At 30.6% G+C, this 9,599-nt stretch overlaps 1 long non-coding RNA gene across 1 annotated transcript; it reads right to left on the reverse strand.

Moving 5' to 3' along the window:
- Nucleotides 1-6,511: 6,511 nt before the first annotated feature.
- On the reverse strand, nt 6,512-8,062 carry LOC137649564 (uncharacterized). The gene is made up of 2 exons (XR_011045778.1): nt 7,887-8,062; nt 6,512-7,401 (listed from the first exon to the last, which is right to left on the reverse strand). It is a non-coding gene; the product is annotated as an uncharacterized lncRNA (long non-coding RNA).
- Between the last annotated feature and the right edge of the window lie 1,537 nt (nt 8,063-9,599).

Genomic DNA, 9,599 nt, shown 5'->3' on the forward strand with positions numbered 1-9,599 from the left:
GGCTGAGGACTATAAAACGTTGAAGTAGATGATGATGAATGGAGAAGTATTGATTTAAAAGCTCAAGATAGAGACGACTGACAAAATCTAACCGAGGCTCTATGCGTATAATAGCCGTAGGACGAGATGGTGATGGTGATGATGATGATGATGATAAATATAATAGCCGTAGGACGAGATGGTGATGATGATGATGATGATAAATATAATAGCCGTAGGACGAGATGGTGATGATGATGATGATGAAAAATTGAACACCGTCAAATTCTAAAGAAAATTTCTTATTGGTAAAAAATTGCATAAAAAATGCAATTAAATATTTACTTGTGTTTGATCGAACAGAAATGTATGAGAGATATTAATGATAATGTGTGGGGTTTAAAACTATATTTTTATAACAACCCATCCCCAAGAGTAATCCATTTATTAATAATTCCTGCATATTGTTTTAACAGTATTTTTGTAAAATCAGTATCAGTACACTAAAGCTGAGGAGAGGAATATATCAAAAGTCTTTGTAAGATAGCAGGTTGACACTGACTGGTGTAGTTGACAGACACATGGGCTAAGAGAGGACTCAGATGTAACGCTCTCTCTCTCTCTCTCTCTCTCTCTCTCTCTCTCTCTCTCTCTCTCTCTCTCTCTCTCTCTCTCTCTCTCTCTCTTCTTAGTAATGGTGGCACATTTTGATGAACTAAATGTTCATGAGTGATTCTCGAACAAGATTCGGACGGACGAGATGTGTGGGTCTGCCGACATAAAATGCATAAATGAGCGCACACATACAGATACAGACTCACACACAAAAACGCACATAGATACATACACACGAATCTCTCTCTCTCTCTCTCTCTCTCTCTCTCTCTCTCTCTCTCTCTCTCTCTCTATATATATATATATATATATATATGTATATATATATGTATATATATATATGTATATATATATATATATATATATATATATATATATATATATATATGATAATTTGTATCTCTTTTTATGAATGTTATCTAAATGTCACCATACCAAAAGAAATATAAGGTTAGTGTACGGACACTACGTTGATTAAAAATAATTCAGGAAAATAATAATGATATTTAATTTTTCCTTGTTTCCTTTCCTCACTAGGCTATTTTCCCTGTTGGAGCCCACTGGGCTTATGGCATCCTGCTTTTCCGACTAGGGTTGTTGCTTAGCAAGTAGTAGTAGTAGTAGTAGTAGTAGTAGTAGTAGTAGTAATGATAACAATAACAATGATGATATTAATGATAATGATGATGATAATAAAAGGCAAATAAGAATTACTTTGATTATCCATTCGCTGAACTTTAAACAAAGAATTATCTGTTCAAAAGTTGACATATTTCATGTTAATTACCTTACTCAAGGAGAAATCTTATGAATAATGTTAATGTGATACATATAATATGGAAATGTTTTGAATTGAACATTTATGATCTCAAATATATTATCAATAATTACCGTGACTTCTTGCTTCCAGCAACAAATAATTACGTTTTCTAACTAAGTCAGATTCGAGATTAAAGACAAAAGGGGAAATTGATTTCACGAAATCGGCTTTGCATAAGAGTTTATATAAAATGAAAATAGACTTCAAGCACGTGTACATTGTAAAAGCTCTGTCCACACGATCGAGCATGCCCGACGGGCAAACAATGATACCAGGCCACAGTATTTAGTGAAAATGAGGGTTGATGACGTCAGAAGCGGGAAAATTAAAGACAGGGATCTGGCATCATACAGTGATGCCAGATCCCTGTCTGTGGTTTTCCCGCTTCTGACGTCATTAACCCTCATTCTTACTAACTGCTGTGGTCTGGTATCACTGTTTGCCCGTCGGGCATGCTCGATCGTGTGGACAGAGCTTTAGTAATAAGAGTTAATTTTGACTTCATTTATGACTATATCAATTAAAAAATTAGAATGGTTTTGACACAAATGCTCGTGACTATCATGAATTAACTTTGAAATGTTGAATTACCGGTAGTTGTATTTATGGCAACATTAATTTTGGAATTAGAATGGGTTTGTCACTAAGAATAAATAGAATGTTCACAAAAAAGTATATAAATTATTGTTTTTGAGTAACTAAAAATCCAAACCAAAATGTGTAATTTTGTAGATTGTTAAATTAGATGATTTATGTTTATATAAAAATGTTATTGAATGTAATCGTACAGGAAACATTGTGATTGTAAATAATGTAATTTAACTTTTTAATAAAAAGAAAAATAAATTGACAATCTTAAATAATGTAATTTAACTTTTTTATAAAAAGAAATAAAAATGCTAATGACAATCATAAATAATGTAATTTAACTTTTTGATAAAAAAAACCTAGTGACCATCTTAAATAATGTAATTTAACTTTTCTATGAAAAGAAAAAAATGCTTGTGACAATCTTGAATAATGTAATTTAACTTTTTAATAAAAAGAAAAAAAAAATGCTAGTGACAATCTTAAATAATGTAATTTAACTTTTCTATGAAAAGAAAAAAAAATGCTAGTGACAATCTTAAATAATGTAATTTAACTTTTTAATAAAAAGAAAAAAAAAATGCTAGTGACAATCTTAAATAATGTAATTTAACTTTTCTATGAAAAGAAAAAAAAAATGCTAGTGACAATCTTAAATAATGTAATTTAACTTTTCTATGAAAAGAAAAAAAAAATGCTAGTGACAATCTTAAATAATGTAATTTAACTTTTTAATAAAAAGAAAAAAAAAAATGCTAGTGACAATCTTAAATAATGTAATTTAACTTTTTAATAAAAAGAAAAAAAAATGCTAGTGACAATCTTAAATAATGTAATTTAACTTTTTAATAAAAAGAAAAAAAAAATGCTAGTGACAATCTTAAATAATGTAATTTAACTTTTCTATGAAAAGAAAAAAAAAATGCTAGTGACAATCTTGAATAATGTAATTTAACTTTTCTATGAAAAGAAAAAAAATGCTAGTGACAATCTTGAATAATGTAATTTAACTTTTCTATGAAAAGAAAAAAATGCTAGTGACAATCTTGAATAATGTAATTTAACTTTTCTATGAAAAGAAAAAAAAAATGCTAGTGACAATCTTAAATAATGTAATTTAACTTTTCTATGAAAAGAAAAAAATGCTAGTGACAATCTTGAATAATGTAATTTAACTTTTCTATGAAAAGAAAAAAATGCTAGTGACAATCTTGAATAATGTAATTTAACTTTTCTATGAAAAGAAAAAAAAATGCTAGTGACAATCTTAAATAATGTAATTTAACTTTTCTATGAAAAGAAAAAAATGCTTGTGACAATCTTGAATAATGTAATTTAACTTTTCTATGAAAAGAAAAAAAATGCTAGTGACAATCTTGAATAATGTAATTTAACTTTTCTATGAAAAGAAAAAAATGCTAGTGACAATCTTGAATAATGTAATTTAACTTTTTAATAAAAAGAAAAAAAATGCTAGTGACAATCTTGAATAATGTAATTTAACTTTTCTATGAAAAGAAAAAAAATGCTTGTGACAATCTTGAATAATGTAATTTAACTTTTTAATAAAAAGAAAAAAAATGCTAGTGACAATCTTGAATAATGTAATTTAACTTTTCTATGAAAAGAAAAAAAATGCTTGTGACAATCTTGAATAATGTAATTTAACTTTTTAATAAAAAGAAAAAAAATGCTAGTGACAATCTTAAATAATGTAATTTAACTTTTCTATGAAAAGAAAAAAAATGCTTGTGACAATCTTGAATAATGTAATTTAACTTTTTAATAAAAAGAAAAAAAATGCTAGTGACAATCTTAAATAATGTAATTTAACTTTTCTATGAAAAGAAAAAAAATGCTTGTGACAATCTTGAATAATGTAATTTAACTTTTTAATAAAAAGAAAAAAAATGCTAGTGACAATCTTAAATAATGTAATTTAACTTTTTAATAAAAAAAATGCTAGTGATAATCTTAAACCTACTTGCAAATGTTGAATCATAAATAGTTTTTTAACTTTTGAGCGTGAGGACCGTCGTAAGAAAACCTTTTAAAAGCAAAATAACTCAAAGGATGAAACCTGATGGTACAGATTACTGAAAATATATATTTTTCCACCCACATGCCGAGTATATGAGTCAAACGGCCTTTGGATCTGGTAATGCGTATAAAGTTATCCTGTTAAACACAGCAGTTTGCAAATGCCAGAAATAATATATTTCTATAATTAGTTAAGCAGCTATGAGGTTAAATGTGACCTGGAAAAGGAAAAGTTAGTTTCTTACAAGATACAACTGTCTCTAAAACTACCTACATCGTTGTTCAAAATGAAAAAAAAATGCAGCTTTTAATTATTCAGACTTTCTAAAATCAATATATTTATTAAATTTTCAGGATAAAATGACAAAACAGTTTTAAAACCCTTATAATTCTTAAACTGCAGAAGTATCTGTCTATATAACTATTGGTCATTTCATATTTTAGTTGTTAGCCCCACACAAGCTATAATAATGATCCTGGAATTTGATTTTTTTTTCCAGGTACAAAGTCTTACCTTGACGTTGTTCTGTATCCCAAAAGAAAAAAACTTATACAAATATTTAGATCAAGTAATATTCTAAAGTAATCTTCACTACAAAGTTCAAAGATAGACATTTAATGTTAGATGAAAATTGAGTTTAATTAGCTTTCAGTTCTTATTGCGGTTAAAAAGTCGAGAAAAATCTTTTGTATAAACCTACAAAAGAATAAAGATCTTGCAACGGAAAAAAAAAAAGATTCTGATATTTGGTTCTACCCTTCCCTGATCATCATGCAAGCAATAATGTTACTTATTTCAGTACATCGAAATTTCATAATTGTTTGTACGATTATCAACTATTAACTATTAACACTATTGTTTGAAAAAATAAAAAGATTCATTGTAGTGAAATACTAACTGTTCCAAGACCTAGAAATGTTCATGTTAATTTTTTATACTTCATATAATGCCAAGAGAAGCGAATCTACAGTTTAACATACACGATGTTGAATTCTTCAGTTTTTTTTTCACTGTAAAAGTTTACTTGCTTGGGTGATAAACACACTTATGCTATTCAACTAACATTTTACTTATCGGTTTTTATTGAATATTCTTTCAATCTTTTATAATAAACGATATCGACGTCAATGACCATCGATGTCAGGATGCCAGTTCACTTCAAAGCAATCAATCAATCCCTTTAAATTCATCGAGCAAAAATATTCGACTAAACACCAAACTCTTTACACAAACAGCCACTAGTCTAACCAATGTCAGAAATCATAAATATGACTACTCTCTTAACACTACCGATTGCCAATCTAGGTATCGGCCAAGTCTTGATGGTACATTACTTTCCTCAACATCAGGAAGGATATGCATTCAACATTACAAACTTCAATCCCTATTAAAGTATTTTCACGAGAACTGCCCCACCATCATACTCTTTTTTTGATGCGGACTAATAAAAAGTTTGTTCGCATATTGAAGCTACGCTAACATATATGTAAAAACAAACATTTAATGTTTCTTCGTTTATCCTTCTTAAAATCCAGAACTTATCTTTTTCTTCAAACAGTAAATCTTTATGCATCAATTTGGTAGTAAAGTTTCTTACTTGATATCAAAGTTTTAATTTAACTCTTAATTTCTATATACCTGTAAAATCTATTTATCGAGGTCACCATACGGTTTCCCTTATTACAAAGCAGTCACCTTTTTAAACCCAGGGTCGTATTTTGAAGTACAGCTAAAGACCCACCTCATTAGTAAACTAGTTAACTTTACTTTGAACTTTGAAATCAAGTTAACTTTACTTTGAACTTTGATACAAAGTTAACTTTACTTTGAACTTTGATACAAAGTTAACTTTACTTTGAACTTTGATACAAAGTTAACTTTACTTTGAACTTTGATACAAAGTTAACTTTACTTTGAACTTTGATACAAAGTTAACTTTACTTTGAACTTTGAAACCTTAAACTTAACTTTGAACTTTGAAACCTTAAACCAAGTTAGCTTTACTTTGAACTTTGAAACCTTAAACCAAGTTAGCTTTACTTTGAACTTTGAAACCTTAAACCAAGTTAGCTTTACTTTGAACTTTGAAACCTTAAACCAAGTTAACTTATAACTTTGAAACCTTAAACCAAGTTAACTTATAACTTTGAAACCTTAAACCAAGTTAACTTATAACTTTGAAACCTTAAACCAAGTTAACTTATAACTTTGAAACCTTAAACCAAGTTAACTTATAACTTTGAAACCTTAAACCAAGTTAACTTATAACTTTGAAACCTTAAACCAAGTTAACTTATAACTTTGAAACCTTAAACCAAGTTAACTTGGTTTAAAAGTTTAAGTTAACTAAAAAACAGTTAACTTCAAACCAGTTAACTTCTTTTCATACCAGAAATTATAATACACCATCACATTTTCGACATACATATATTTCAGTAATAGATAAAGCAAATAGGACAACCACAAAGTAGTCGATAGAAATTTATTTGAAGACTTCACAACCAAACCTTAATAGAATGGAAAACATTAATTCAAACCACCATCAAAATAAAGTGAATATTTCAATTACTTTAGAATGGTTAATAGATCTATCATTCCAATGAACTATCAATCAAAGAGCAAGTTTAAGTGCTATTTAGTACCCAACAGGTTATTTGCCAAAATTAAACAGTTTGCAAGGTTTTCCAGTAATCTGTTTTATCAAAATAGCTGGCGTTAAATGTTAATATTGGCAAAGGAATTAAAACTTAAAATCATGCATATTAAATTCTTTTTACTTATTACTTACCAGTAACCTATTTACAGGAATTTTACAATAGTTCTCCAAATCTTCCAGTACAAACTAAATTTGCAAATAAGTTACGATGGACTACTTCCGAATTTAGCAGTAACTATCTTGAAGGGTTTAAGATCTTAACAGGCTTTTCAATATGAATCTTCAAGCAAACCAATCAGCATTTCCAGTACCAAGGTCTTCTTTGTCTACAATTTATCCCACCTCTATGTGGGGTCGATGTTTGTGGTCAGCTTTCCCCATCTACCTCTGTCCCACACCTCATCACCAGTTAATCCCTTTGATCGAAGTGGGGTGGACACCTGCCTTCGCTTTGGTCTCCCTCTCCTCGTTACCTGTACCTCCATTTACATAACTCTCCTCCCAATATACTGTTCATCTCTTCTCATGACATGACCGTACCACCTCAGTCTAATTTTCCAGTAACAAAGTATTTATAGAAGACCTTCGCTGGATTTACACCAGCAATCTTCAAGGAAACCAAACCAGCAGAGGTAGGAATTTAAGTCAGTTTCATCGAATTTAGTCCTTAAAAACTTGCATCCTGAAGTCGCGCCATCCAATCTGTAAAGTATCAAGCATCAGAAATTTTTTATCGTAAAAGTTGGATATCCCTACATAAAGGGCTTTCACATCCGAAGCCAGTGATTGAAAATTACAGTGTATAAGGAAATCACCAATTTCGTACTCTGAAGCATACTATATATACTATTAACTTTTGAATAAGTTTCTAAACTTGAATATGAACAAAGTTTGGAATAAGTAGAATTTATATAAGTAGCAAAGTGAAGAAAACTTACTTTAAATTTTCTTTCAAGCAGGCTTAAGTAATTTGCAAAACCTAACTAAAGTACAAAAAGTTGAACACTTACCTCGAACTTAAAACTAAGGTAAAAGCAAGCCTCCCTATAGCACACGGCAGACCTTAATTTCAGGTCTACCGTGCGCTATAGGGAACGTCCTCCCACAATTGGGGGCGCCGCCCCCAACCGGGGAGGACTGGCTTGCTTGGGTTTGAATTGGAAGAATGAAAGTCAAGTAATACTCACCTTTTGGATCAGACGGAAAAATACATCACCAAATTCCAGCGTTGTCATCGGCCAATCTATGTTTTGCGATGAGTGGGTCTTTAACGCAAGGATTATGCAGGTAACACTAGCTCTTATAAAGAAAGATTTCAGTCCAGATAAGCTTGAAACACGGGTAAATAGGAGATTCCAGACTTCTTTCCTGAAAGTACAAATAAAACGGAAGTTGAACCATTCAGTATTTAGAAATAACTTATAAACTAGTATGTTAAGACAAGGAATTTGAAATAAATTTAGTGTAGAGAAATACCTATCACACAAGCATAACTCCAATTATAAGCATACTAAATAAGATATTTAAAAACTTCGAATTAAGAGAAGTAGAAATCAACATAAAACAATATTTTACTTACCAACCACACGTACCTCGAGTTATCTCGTATACCGGATACCACCAACCACCAAACTGTTCGGGAAGAAGACAAGGCAGTCTAAGAACGCTTTGCCCAGCCAAGGACTCTCAAAACAGAGAAAGGCAGAACGCCTACAACAACATAATTATCCTTGCTTGGTACATTTCTAAAAAGACAACTTTGTGGCAGGCGAGAATAAAATCTGTTATTACAGAATTATCGACTTTCTTCTTATATTTTGTATACGTTCGCTTTACTAACACACACACATACACACACACACACACACTCTCTCTCTCTCTCTCTCTCTCTCTCTCTCTCTCTCTCTCTCTCTCTCTCTCTCTATATATATATATATATATATATATATATATATATATATATATATATATATATATATATATATATATATATATATATATCTAGGTTTTTCCAAAAATGATTTCTCCAAATCCTTTAGTAATTGAATATTTAACTACTGTATCATTTTTTACAGTACCACTGTCTATATTTACCCACTTGAATAAATTATGAAGACGAAGATTTATCTTATAAACCCTTATTATTCACCTCATTTTGTTGTACATCGTATCAAACTTAATCTTCATCTCTCCCTTTTACAATTATTAATGTCTCCCATATCGTCATTCACATTCAAATTTGATGATTTTCAAACATATTCACCATCGCTTAGTGTTTGATTTTTGTTAAGTAATACAACTGTATCATTGTTATACTTGCATAACTCCCAACAACTTCCGTTTGGGATATGCAAAATATTTTCTCATTCGTATTTTCTTTTATAAATGCTATTGCTACATCAGTATACTCATTTACTCATTTGACTAGTAGATAGGACAAAGTCCTTTTCTACATGTCCTATGATATCCTTCGAAACATGCCAGGCATAGTAGGAGCCGTTATCCCCAGAAATATCGGAAGTACGTAGAAACTTCCTCTACAATAGCCCTAACCTTCTGTCATTAAAGATTTAAAGTTTTAAAGGTCCCCTATGAATGGCAAAGGCAAGGGACAGTGACAATGCCCTAGACACAACATATATCTTTATGATCACTCCCAAATCCAGCTCCCCACCCAAGATAGGACCAGGGACTGGAACAATCCTAGAAGAAGCTACCTCTACAATAGCTCTAACCTTCTACCATTAAAGGCTTAAAGATTTAAAGGTCCCTCGTGAATGGCAGAGGCAAGGGACAGCGACAATGCCCTAGGCACAACATATATCCTTATAATCACCCCCCTAGGCCCGCTCTCCACCCAAGATAGGACCAGGGACCGGAACAATCCTAGAAGAAGCTAC

Source organism: Palaemon carinicauda, chromosome 11, assembly GCF_036898095.1.
Source record: "Palaemon carinicauda isolate YSFRI2023 chromosome 11, ASM3689809v2, whole genome shotgun sequence".
NCBI classification, from domain to species: Eukaryota; Metazoa; Arthropoda; class Malacostraca; order Decapoda; family Palaemonidae; genus Palaemon; species Palaemon carinicauda.